The 12959-nt window shown below is 38.0% G+C and overlaps 1 protein-coding gene across 15 annotated transcripts in view; it reads left to right on the top strand.

Annotated features, from left to right (window-relative positions):
* Nucleotides 1-12959, top strand: part of HHLA2 (HHLA2 member of B7 family) — a 140132-nt gene that overhangs the window by 25280 nt on the left and 101893 nt on the right. Inside the window, exon 3 of one of the 15 annotated variants that reach the window (XM_084991474.1) lies at nt 5020-5091. The exons of the other annotated variants lie outside the window; for them this stretch is intronic. The gene's annotated coding sequence lies outside the window, so the exon portion shown is untranslated. The remainder of the gene's footprint in view (nt 1-5019; nt 5092-12959) is intronic. 15 annotated transcript variants of the gene reach the window in all.

Raw genomic sequence — 12959 nt, 5'->3', positions numbered from 1 at the left:
CCTTTTACACCAGAAATAGTCTTAAGGATTCTTACTATGACTATGTTGTAACTAATTGTCCTCTGAAAAGACTTTACTAGTCACTTTCCCATCAACTATTTGTGAGGATCCCCATATTCTTACCTTCTTGTCAATACTCGACAATTATCCAACTTTGTTTCCAAGCTAGTAGGTGTAAAATAGTATCCTTTTTTTGGGGGGGGGGTCTTTTCTAGGGCCACACTCATGGCATATGGAGGTTCCCAGGCTAGGGGTCAGAGCTGTAGCCACCAGCCTATGCCCGAGCCATAGAAATGCCAGATCTGAGCTGTATCTGCAACCTATACCGCAGTTCACGGCAATGCTGGATCCTTAACCCACTGAGCAAGGCCAGAGATCGAACCCGCAATCTTATGATTCATAGTCAGATTTGTTAACCCATGATGGGAACTCCAATATCCTTTCTTAATTTACATTCCTTTGCTTACTAATGAGTTTGCGCACCTTGTATATACTCCCTGGTGTTTTGGGTTCTCTTTTCTATAAATAGCCTATGGATATATACTTTGCACAACTTTTTTCTATCTCTTTGTTATATATTATGCATATTAATTTCTTATCAGTTTAAGAAACTGCAAGCTTCTTTGGAGGAAGAAATTTACTACCTTTACTAAATTTACTAAATTTAGTATGTTTAGTAATTTTACTAAAATTAGGAGCCCATAATTTCATATATTTTGGTGATAGTGTAACAAGAAGAAAACAAATTATCTTGTCTTCCCTCTCCATTGGTTCTTTTATTAGTCAAGATAGATTAGATCATGTTACAGTACTGAACAATCTTCTATATCTTTATGGTTTAAACAGGCAGCATTCCTTAGTGAGAAATAAATATGTCAACTGAGGATCAGCAGAGGGGTTCTACTTGTCACAGTAACTCAGGGAACTGTCAGATCAGCTACCACCTCAGCATTGCTGGTTGCTAAGACAAAGGGAAAGAGAGAATTCTGGAGCACTGAGCACCAGCAATTAAATGTTTGGCCAAGTGAGATTATGGAGCCTTACCCATTTCCGAGAGGTCCAGGAAGTATAATTCTGCTGTTTTATGATAAATAAGCAAGATGCAACTAGTCAGCAGAAATCATCACTATTCTCTGCCTTTCTGCCCATCACATATATAGATAACCACTTCCTTTACTGCAGCCAAAACACATTCCACCTTTCTTGAGAGATATGATCTAAAAGTCACTTCCAGTGAGTGCATCAAACTCAAAGCCCAGCATCTCTAAGTAATGAAGAAGATTCTTTATATCAGGTCCAGATGTGATCCTTCATCATCTGGAAACCTATGAACTAAGATGACAAGTTATTAATTTCTCACACCCTCAACATCCATTCCTGGAATAAAGGAAGGATAACTGGAACAAATAATCCTGTTCAGATTGGGAAAGAATGGGAAATTTGGGAGTCAATGGCAATTTTAAGATTACCTTGGGAATGTGTTGTGAGGATCCTTTATGCTGTGGGTGAGGGATGTTTCTAATTAGAGCTCAATTCTATTTTGTCGAAGGGACTTCCAGATTCATTGTTTTCCTGGGTGCTTGGCTTCAGTTTTGGAGAGTTTCTCCTTTCTCCACTATCTTCTGTGGCTACAGTTGAGAACATTGGAAAATATATCTTCCTTAGAGATTAAGAAGTTTTCTCAGTTTATGCTCTTAGGGCCAAGAATCATTTTAAATTTCAGATAATCATCACATTTTTGTCTAGTCTTGTAGTTGTTTAGATTAAAACTACAAATTTAATTGGGTTCTCATCAGTTTGATTCCATTCAGCAGCATGTTCCAGTTGATGTCCACAATAATTTTCAAGACTGGACTAAGTTCAATTAAGTACACAGCTTGAACCTATAAGGATTGGTGGGAGAATCATAGCCTTTTCTCTTTTTGCTGAGTCATTTTTGTCTTTTTAAATGATGTAGTGGATGCTGTAACCTTAATTAGATCTACACTCTGATAACTGAAACCATTCAGAAGTTTTCACCTTCAGCCATGTCCTTGATTTGGTTTTTGCTATAAGGCTAAATTTTAATAGCCTCTGGTGGGGGGTTGTCAAAGGCTTCTCATTTTTATCTTTTACCAGTAGGGCCTGAGAAACATTGCCTTTCCCAACCCTGCAAGTGCTATATTTTCTGGACCTCTCTGTTCCCTTTTATTCTTTCCTATAAACCAGACAACTCTTTCCCCAAGTTAAATGACCTAATTTATATTTTGTTTGTTAAGAAATATATCCAGTTATTAAAATTCTCTTTTCCAACCTCTTCCCTCAGAGAGATAAGTTTATTAAGCATATATATTACATACCTTCCAGGTGTCACAAGTGTCAATTCAACCAAATGTTTCACCACTGTATAACAAGGATTGTTATTCTTTCAGCCTCCAAATTTTATTTTCTTGCTACATAACTCCTAGGCCAATGCCAAATAATTTGAAGTTTTTGTTAGGTGACACTTCTTTTTCTAAATACTTTCTTGTATAATAACCCAGGCACTCTTCTCTCTAAGATGGGTGACTACTATAGCAGATAACTGTGAAGTTCTGATGATTATGGACTGTTTTCCTCTTGTTACTGAATTAGAAGGAGAGGGCCATAAATTTGTTCATTTCATCTTAAGGTTCAATATTTCTAAGACAATTACCAAATATGGTGTTCAAGTAGCACTAAATAAGTATAAAAATCTAAATCATCAGTTTCTAAAATTAATATATTGAGTATTTCTTTTCCCCCTTGCTATAGTTGTCGCAAGCTTGAGGATATTTCTCATATGATTTGCCTTCTTGCCTGATCCTTTCACACAGGTATAAAGAATAAAGGGGTAACTTGGTATTACGTGTCCTTGGTCAGAATATGCTTGCATAGTTAGAAATTTTCAAGGAATTGTGTTGAGGCCACTCAGGCTCTAGCTTTGTGGGTTTGTCCTTTCAAAGCATCCTTGAGGAATTTTAGACACATATGTATTGAAGTACCAATTTTGGGGAAGGTAGAGAAATGAATGATGCTCCTCTACCCTGGGGGTTGGAGTGGGCAACAGACTCTTGAGTAAGGCTTGAGGGAGCGACACCAGATTCATGTTTAGAATTTGTTGAGCAATAGGTCTCAGACCCATTCAGCACTGCCAGAGCATAAGAGGTGGATGAAGAGGGTAAAGGAGTCTAGAAAAACTGGAGAGAGTCAAAATGACCCTGAGCTAATCACAGTATTGAGGTTAACATCAAGAAGACTCAAATTCCCCATGAACCCAGGTGGTTAACACCTAGTCCTTGGGTACCAGAGTATCAGCTCTAGAAGATTGGAAGATGGAAGAAAGTGACCGCATAAAAGAGAAATGTAGGCTAACTCATGGAGCAGGGGTTGCAAACTTTTCCTCTAAAGGGCCAGACAGTAAATACTTTAGACTTTTTAGGTTATATGTGATCTCTATCATATGTTCTTTTCCCCCTCCTCTTCTAACTTCTCTGATTTCCCCTCTTCCTCCTTCCTCTTCTACAACTCTTTAAACATATAAAAACCATTCTTTGTCCCTGGATCATACAAAGACTATATTTGGCCTAAGGGCCACTATCAGTTTGCCAGTCTCTGGTATAGAGGGATTTGTCCAAATATCTGTAGGACCATGGATACTGGGAAGCTACAAGGAAGGTGAGGGGGGCATTTGCAGGGAAAATTCATGTCCTATGATGTATTCCTTATTGGTCAATATCTGTGCTAAAACACCAAATCCCTAGGCACTAGCAGTTATGAATAGAAAGATGCAGATATGCCTTTTCACCACACAGCTGAGGGAACATAATTTCTGAAAAAGGATGAAGAGGAGGCCTGAAAAAAACTCTTTAAATAGGAATTCAATTAAATGATTTTGAACTGGGCTGGAAATAATTATTGAATTGGACCACTTTTTCTACTGCTAATCAGAAGTGGGGCTGCAGAGCTAAGATGAAATTGGTTATAGAGATGGTTTTCAATTATATTCTTAACAACTTGACTTTTAAATCTATACCTGATTTACAAAGATGTTTAAACAACCACCAGTGAATTTGTACAAAGTGGTTAAAAATAATTGGGTATTCCAAGATAATAACTACCTGTCATCAGAGGTTTGGCTATACATAGAGAGAAGGGAGTACAAAAATCTGTATTCACAGACTAAAAGAGGTCTTGAATGTATAATGTGTAAGAGACATAAGATGTAATTTTTAAATAGTGCATTTGAGAAATTTTCTAGACTTTAAAAATTGGGTACTTTTCAAACCAATTTTGACAACACCAACCTTACTGAAAGATACTATTAAAGTTTACTTATTAGGAAAAAATTAACACTATCTAGGCTATGAGAAAAAATGGGAAGATTCTGAGTATTGGAAACATTTAAACTTTTAAAGCATACCAAAATTTCAGCTATAAAAATAAATTTAAAAATGGCCCCTACATTTGCTCTTTGTGATTCCTAATGGAAAAATTTGTAGAACAAAAAAGTCCTAAAATCTAGAGCTGATATTTAGAAAGGGTTATTTGGTTCTTTTAATGCTTTGTACATTTTAGCTTAAGGAGTTGGAGTAATCATGCCCACCTTTGGGGCAGATAAATTTTTACCATAGCTCTTGCACAATAATCCTGGGAAGAGACCTAGTTCATATTTCTTTGGCCTTTACATCTCTCCTTTTGAAGGTATTACTCAGGTTTTTGCATGGTACCTGGAAGGCATGTGCCAGAGCAGAACTATGTATAGGGTTTGAGTCATGATGCATGGTGGTATAGACCAGGTCAGGGCTCATGGAATCCACAGGACAAAGATCAAAAGGAACCCCAAGGCTGGTGTATATCTGTTGAGAGAGTGTGTTTATACCAATTTCTTGATGTTTTTGCTGTTTTTAATTCCAAGGCAGCCCAAGTCTTGCCCAATTCTATCCTGCCTTTGTGGTTAGTGTTTTAATATTGGACATAAGACTTAAAATTGGATTGCATGTTATTTTTCTCTTGGTCCAGTGTTCAGCAGGACTATATTCATGGAATGACCTGGGAGTTTTCAGAAAGATTACATCCAACTGTTTCTCAGAGGTGAGTTAATTGTCTTGGCATAGTCTCCCTCCATGGGATAAGCAGGGACTCTGTTAGGCGGTCTTGTAGTAGATGCTAATGGGAATAATTCTGCCCTGATAAGTTTCTAGCTTGTCCTGTTATCCTCTGTTTGCTCAGTCTTTGGGCAGTGGAGAGTATGGCAATTAATGGTTCTGGATATTTTGTTCAGATGATCTGATGCAGAAATATATACTTTATTCAGTTGTCTGCTTTCTCTGAGGATCCTGAATCAGCAATTGACTTGCAGTTGACTGTCATTTTAAGGTCTCTAATGGTTGTAACTTTCTGTTAAGAATATTTCCATTTTTTACAGAGAACTGAGGATTAATAAGGACAGTGAAATTTCTGAACTAGGGACAAGCCTTTCATAAACCATGAATAATTACCCCCCCCCCGCCCAAATGTCTTTCCCTATCAATGTATAAGGCAAATGTTAGGTTGACCTAGGTAGAAATCATGAAGTCTTACAATCTTTTTAAATTATGCCCACTGCAATTGCTATGGCTTCTACCATCCAGGAAATAAATGTTCTATTGCTACTGCATATTCACCTAAGGAGTAAACAGTTTTTATAAGATTTATTTGGAGATGCTCAACCAGTCCTATCATTCGTAGTTTCAATCTGTATTATCTTTACAGTTTTTTTCAGCATTAGGCTAATTATAGATTGAGGCATAAACTAGGCATTTCTCCTCTTATCCTAGAAAAGATTTTCCATTAATATTTAATATCAGAGGTAATTTGTCCCAATTATAATTAATTGTATCATGAAGGATTTTAGAAAGTTCCTTTGGAAGTTATCTGGTGATACCAGCCATCCTTCTTTGATTTCACAGATCTTATTTTCATGAATTTTAAAACTTGATGATTTCCATTTTTGCCCAGATTTTGGGGTCTAATTTTATGCTTCTATTGTGGACTCCTTAAACTTCTACATGATTTTTTTCCCTTTATGTTATGAAGAGGGTATTTGTATGAGAATTTTAGTCAAAGCAATATATTAAGAATGGTAATCTGCTTTGACTATCTCTTTTACTGTAGGTGTCTGTCTTGATGACAGCAACTTTCTTGGGTAGAAAATCTTTTGTATAGCTTTTCAAATTTGTAAACTACTGAACTACTAATGAACTATTCCAAAGGCATATCAGTGGTGTGTGTGTGTGTGTGTGTGTGTGTGTGTGTGTGTGTGAGATATATTGGCAATTTAAATTTAACATGCTCCTTCTGTGAGCACAAGTTCAACCACTTTAGCTGGTTTGGCATCTGTTTGGGGTTGGGTTTTACAAGAAAGTCTAGAGCAGTTAATGCATATCCATTACCCTTCACTTTTAAGATAAAATCTATCAATTAAAGTCAGAATCTGGTATGGGCATGTCCAAAATATCTGTTCTAGAGTAGACACTTCTTAAAGTATAGAAAAAGAATGATGAGGTTCTCTTTCATTATGTAAGGTTAACCATGTTGCTGGATTAAGAATGTCAAATCAGAAGATACGAAAATGAAGGGGCAGAAAATACCAATATTTCATAATTAGTTCAGCATCAGCAAAAAATACTAGATGTTTTCATTTTAGCAATAGGGACTGTGTTGCATGTGGTATCATCAGCTTTATACATGACTGTGTTCAGAACCTGAAAATAGGAGTTCCCGTCGTGGCTCAGCAGAAAAGAATCTGACTAGAATCCATGAAGACACAGATTCGATCCCTGGCCTTGCTCAGTGGGTTAAGGATCCAGTATTGCCATAAACCAAGACAGATCCTGAAAACAGATGTCAGGAAGAAGTTACAAGTGAAAGAGCATCACTGGAAATAAATGAGCCTGTGAAATATAAAAGAAAAATGGGCAAAGGAGTGATGAGGTATAATTTTTAGACTGTGATGAAGTTTGATACTAGTGAAAGAAGAGAAAGAAAGAGAATTAAGACCAAAGTGCCTCAAACTAGGTAAATCTCAGAGATAAGTCATCCGGTCAACCCAGTAGGGAGCTCTGAATAGATCGCCCTTTAAAGAAGTCCCACGTTGGGAAAAGTGGCCAGGACCTTATACCAGAGTGACTGAGCACAACCTGTCTGGAGAGATTGTGTTCTCAATTTAAATGCTATGGCAGATCTCAAAAGCACAGCCCTTAGGAGTTGTCAGCTAACTGTACTCCTTGTGGCAGGTTTCCTCTTTACAGGAGATCCTAATGGAACATTACATTGCTGTCACAATCTACACTTGCACTATGCAGATCCATTGATCATGAGTTCAGGAAGCAGCTTCTCTAGGTTTTCTGTGGGCCTCTCTTTCAAATGGGGACTTCAAGAGAGGGTATAACTGTAACTTTACCACTGCAGTTGATCTTGTGGCTGTAATTGATGAATACTAGTTGACAGCCCAGATTTCTTGGACTATATTATTATAGAAAGCCATATCAACTGAGGATGTCGTTAACTGTCCTTTAGGCAAACTTTTAAAGGAAATTTTGCCTGTTTTGTATGAATGGTGTTCTGATTCTCATTCCTTATTGGATAAAAAAAAGGTTAAATCCATAGCTGCATTACCATGTACCTGAGACCCTCTTAATCTGCTCTAACAATGATACCACACCCAGCACAGTGACTCTAGGGGCTACTGGTTGAATGAGCTTGTAGTTGTCGATAGACATTCTCCAAGATACATTCAATTTCTCTAGGGTCAGAGCGGCTAATTAAATGTAGATATATGAGGGAGCACCACCCTTGTATCCTTTTTGGAATGTGATATTATTTCATGTTTACTATTGTATCTGGGTGGCGGGGAAGGAGTATTTCAGAGACTTCCACTTGGCCTTTCCCACTCTGATAGCTCCTGCCAGTAGGACAGGGACCCAAAATGAGGGTTATGCTGGCCAGCTGACAAATATGTAAATCCTGATTATACATTTGAAGCCTAAGAAACTGATGATGTGTAGTTCCACAAACCAAGAGATTGTACTGTTAAGTCAGTGTGATCTAACAGGAGATCCTTGATTCTGTTCTGTGGGTATCGATGTCAATGAAGACCCTATGCTCCATAGTCCTTGAAATGCCTGGGTAGTTCCCATCCCCCTGTGTTGAAGTAAATGGCCATAATTCTCATCAGAAGACGACTAGGGCAATCGTTACAGTACATACCTACTATGGTTTCACAAAGTCCTTTGTCCTGAGGACTCAGCCACCTGTTTAGTCAGTGAGTTCCAGGTCTTAAAACTGATCAAGTCCAAAATTAAGCAAAATAATGTGACTTTTAGATGAGATGACCACATTCAGCTTCCTGTTCTTCCATTCTCACCTTCTTTTGCTTGTATGTATTATTGTGTCCTCACTAACTGCTTGTTTCTTTTGTTTCTATACTACAACTCCCTGTGGGCCAAGCCTCTTTAGCTGCCCTCTAAACTTGCTGGTTGTTAAGGTAATTTAGGTCCCTGGTTTGGGTATCTAAACAGCTCTACCTCTTCCCTATTATTCTCCATTATCCCTGTTGCTATTCATGAGCCAAACCCTGAGACCACCTTTCCTACTTTTAGCCCTGACCTCAAGAGGGGAGAAAACTGAACTTTTTAGAGATGCTGGCACCCTTCTCTCCAGCACATTCCTAATGGTCTTATTTTCTGGTCAATCCTGTGTAACATAATCCTGTGGCAGGTATTCTTTCTGGCCTCATATGGTATATCCATTATAGCAAGCCCACTCTCCTGAGCCTTTTGATCTCTTTCTTCACTCTCTGTCTCAGCAACTCCGGCAATTTTACTTTGCAGTGTGGGCCAGCATTTCCCTGGGTTTCTAAGAAGTATCCTAGCAGCATGCCATACCAACCCTAGGGTCAAAAAATCATCACATGCCCCCAATTCAATAAACTCATTTATCCAGTCTGTGCCCTTGGTCAAATATCCCAAAATCATTTAGAGTGAATACACCCCTTGTTTCTGTTAGTACAAGCTAGCTGATTTTTTTTTTTTTTTGTCTTTTGTTGTTGTTGTTGTTGCTATTTCTTGGGCCGCTCCTGCAGCATATGGAGGTTCCCAGGCTAGGGGTTGAAACGGAGCTGTAGCCACCGGCCTACGCCAGAGCCAGAGCAACGCGGGATCCGAGCCGCGTCTGCAACCTACACCACAGCTCACGGCAACGCCGGATCGTTAACCCACTGAGCAAGGGCAGGGACCAAACCTGCAACCTCATGGTTCCTAGTCGGATTCGTTAACCACTGCGCCACGACGGGAACTCCAAGCTAGCTAATTTTTGCATTTACTTTGGGATCTAACAAGTCTGGCATAAACCCAGCTGGTATATGCTAAGATTTAAGTCTAGTTTTCAGCCTTAAAGCCAGGAGACAAAATGGTGGCATTTCTTGATGTGGGCAAGTGTCTTCCTATATGAGATCAATGTTAGTCTTTAAAAGGGAGGGCCGGACCACCTTTCTAGGCTCTGGCTAGGGTGTCCACAGAGTCATAGTCCTCAGGGACACCTATCTAGACACTCTCCTGCCATGTTTCCCCAAACATATGGCCTTGTCTTTGGCATAGTAGACTCTGTCTTGCATGAGCTTTCACTACTCTTTGAATCTTTCCAACCTTAATGATCAGATTTGGAGTTTGCTCCTCAGCTGTATCTGCTCTCCTTGTGAAGACTATAAGAGCCTCTTTGTAAGCTACTAAACAGGCCCTCTGGTGCTCACATTTAGTTTTGAACTTTTTGACTGCCCTACAGTGTCTCACTTTCCCTCTTGTTCATTAACAAAACTTAGCAATAATCAATCAGTTCTACTTTCCTGATATGTATTGTTGCCCTTCTTATCTTTTAAATGCCTAAATAGTCACTACCGATGAGGGTATCCTTCCATTGGGATGTTTTTCTTGTCCTAATCAGTGACCCTTTTAGCAGTTGGGCCTCCACCTTGTGCCAGGGAGTATGCTTCACATACTACTCAGGATGGAGTCCTTCGTGCCAGTAGCTAGTGACTGAATCAATCCCCAAACCCCATGTTACCACCTAACCTCTTAGACCAATCAAGGTACTGGTTGTGTTAGCCTGATCTTTTAGGAATCAGTCACCAAGACAGAGAAATGCATGAGGTTTATTGGTAATGTTTGTGGCTCAGAAAGAGGAAAGTAAGGAGGAATAGGGAAAGCCTTCTGACAGTGATGGAGGCCTGATGTTTATGAGATAAGGCAGAGAAGGAAGGCCGGATTGGATTGGAAGAGCATGAGAATGAAGTGCAGCTTTGAGCGTCTCAATGAGCCTGTTAAAATATTCAGCGCAAAGATTGCATCTCACATGCTTGCACTGGCCAGAAATACCATATTTTAGTATCACTGCTTTTTAAGTCATTGGTTGGAAGCTATTTGGGGAGGGTTATCTTTGGCTCAAACACAACAACAGGTCCTGAAGATGCTACAGCTAGAGGTGGTCAGTGGCTTGCATTCCTTGTTTTAGGTTTTCCCTTAAAGGAAGATCTGAGCAATGTACTTTTGTACATTTATGGTGCCAAATTAGATATGGGCTAGACCTTTATTTCAGACCCTTTAACTGGGATCATTTCCCTTCTCTTTGAATAACATTCATTGGAATTTACTTAGTTTTTTTCTTTTTGTTGTAAAAATGTTTTTTTCAGGACGTATTTTGCTCAGAATGTCTTTAGGCATAGAATGATGTTATATGTATAACATTTCTCTGTCTTCTACCTTCCACGATATTCTCTTAAGAGTTCAACCATCATTCTAATTGCCTTTAATTCATAGACTTTCACTTCTCTCTGTTTTAATGATCTTTCTTCAACATTTTTGATGTGTCAGTGTTTATGTTTTTGTTTTTTATTTTTACTGCTTTGGATTTCTAGGAAATCTTGGCTTTTTAACAAGTGTAATAAATTATCAGCTACTATCTATCTCTTCCTCAGGCTTTCAAATCCTTTTGGAACTCCAACTAGACATGTGCTTTGTTTTTCATTCTATTCTCTGTGTCTCTTGCTGTCTCTCTTACATTTATATATCCATCCTTCTGGGGTGCATTTTGAAAATGTTTTTCAAATTATACTTCCAATGTAGACTGAGCAAAAATAAAATTAGTCAGCTTTTTCATTCATATTCTGAATTTTATGTTTTATACACTGTATTCTTCTTTTCTGTATATTCTGTTTGGTTGTGTTTTAAATCTCTTAGTTTTTGTCCTTTAAAATCTCTTGTTCCTAGCTCATTCTCAAAAAAACTCATTTATTTAAACATATTTGCTTTCTATTCCAATTGATAATTCTGATATCTGAAATATTTGCAGGTCTCTTTCTGCCAGTTCTTACTCATAATATGTTTTCATTATTGTGATTTCATCTTTTGGTATATGTATGGAGATGCTCAGTTTTCTTGGAGTTTCATCCGTGCAAATTCTTAGAATTCTGGGTTATTGTTAAGTTCCTAAAAAGCATTGGTATTTTCTTTTCTTGGTATTCTGGAGGTACAACTAATCCAGGACAATTGCAAATTAAATTCTGTGCCTGGGGTTTCTGTGTACCACACAGGTAACTTGAATGTAGGCAGTAAACTTAAGAAGTACTTTATGTTTGTGTGTTTTCTGGGAAACATTTGTTTTCTTTTCTCGTCACTTAGCACCAAGTTTAAAAAGGCATATTTTCTTGATGTCATCTTTTTAGGTAGTGTTCTTCCCCCCTCCCCTTATACTGTGAAGGAGTCAAGCTTTTCTGCAGTGATTTCCTATTAGACTCCCTAACTAGACAGGCTGTAAGATTTAGTTCTTCTTCACCATACAAGCTCATAGAGAAGCAGCTTGAGAATCTCTAGCGTTCCGTAGAAACTGACAGATCAAGAAACTGATTTGGTGCCTATTTATCCAGCATCCCTGGTTTTAAATAATTTGAGGGATTTTTCATATTCCTTTATTTTGTATAAGTCTGTTGCTGCTTTATAGAAGATTTTTAAAATATTTATGTTCATTCTTTTAGGTTCAGTTTGGTAGGATGTTTAGAATTTTTAGTTTACTATACCTCAAGAACTATAAATACTGATAGCTCTTTATCTATTATGTGTTTTATGGAATCTCATTTTTTTTCAAATGTTTCTTATTTGAAAGTAAGAATACATATTTTGGTAACTGGATACTTGAAATAAAGCCAATTTTCAATAAAAATCTAACTTGCCCAAAAATACTCCTGGGGGGGGGAAGAACTCCCTGTGGAGGAAAAAAGCGAACATGGTCCAAGAAGAACTTGTTTGTCCCCCAAATGTTTTCTTTTTAAAAGCCAACTTGCTGCTTTCCTTTGTTATGTAATACAATCTTGATGTTAACAAAATTTTATCTCTTTTTATAGCATAATTTCTTCTGCTTTTAGAGGTTTAGTGTTTCTGTTGATCTTCTCTCATCTTCTTTCTATCCTCCCAGAGTCAAAACTCGAGGTTATTTTTAATGCGCTTATCCTAAGGTAGGATTCAATCTATTGGAAAATAGAAATATGCATTTATAAGGTTCCCATTTACATTGTTTTTTCCTGTGAAAGACACCGAAGGACTGAAAGTTTTTCACTTACCCCTGCAAGACCTTAACCCTGATTCTTCCTTCTTCACCTCTTACTAAACCCAGTTGTCCACCAATGGCTGCTAAACCACAGTCCCTTGATAAGTCCCTGTAATTTGTCCTGTGATGAACATAACCTCAGTTTTCTCATACCTTTCAAGAACTTGAACAATGAAATTTGACCTTCCTTAATGTAGCCTGTAAAATCTTTAAGTATCTTTTCCCCCTAGAACTTTCCACTTGAGCAGTCATCACATTGTAATTTTTAAAATAAATGCCTGACTTAACTCCTTTTGTTTCTCTTTTCACACCCTTTTTGTTCAATA

Source organism: Sus scrofa, chromosome 13 (genome assembly GCF_054392235.1).
Source record: "Sus scrofa isolate SSC_HxYL_T2T_F1_AM1 chromosome 13, Sscrofa_HxYL_maternal_Yorkshire_Landrace_v2.0, whole genome shotgun sequence".
NCBI lineage: Eukaryota > Metazoa > Chordata > Mammalia > Artiodactyla > Suidae > Sus > Sus scrofa.
This window is presented reverse-complemented; position numbering and strand designations above follow the sequence as displayed.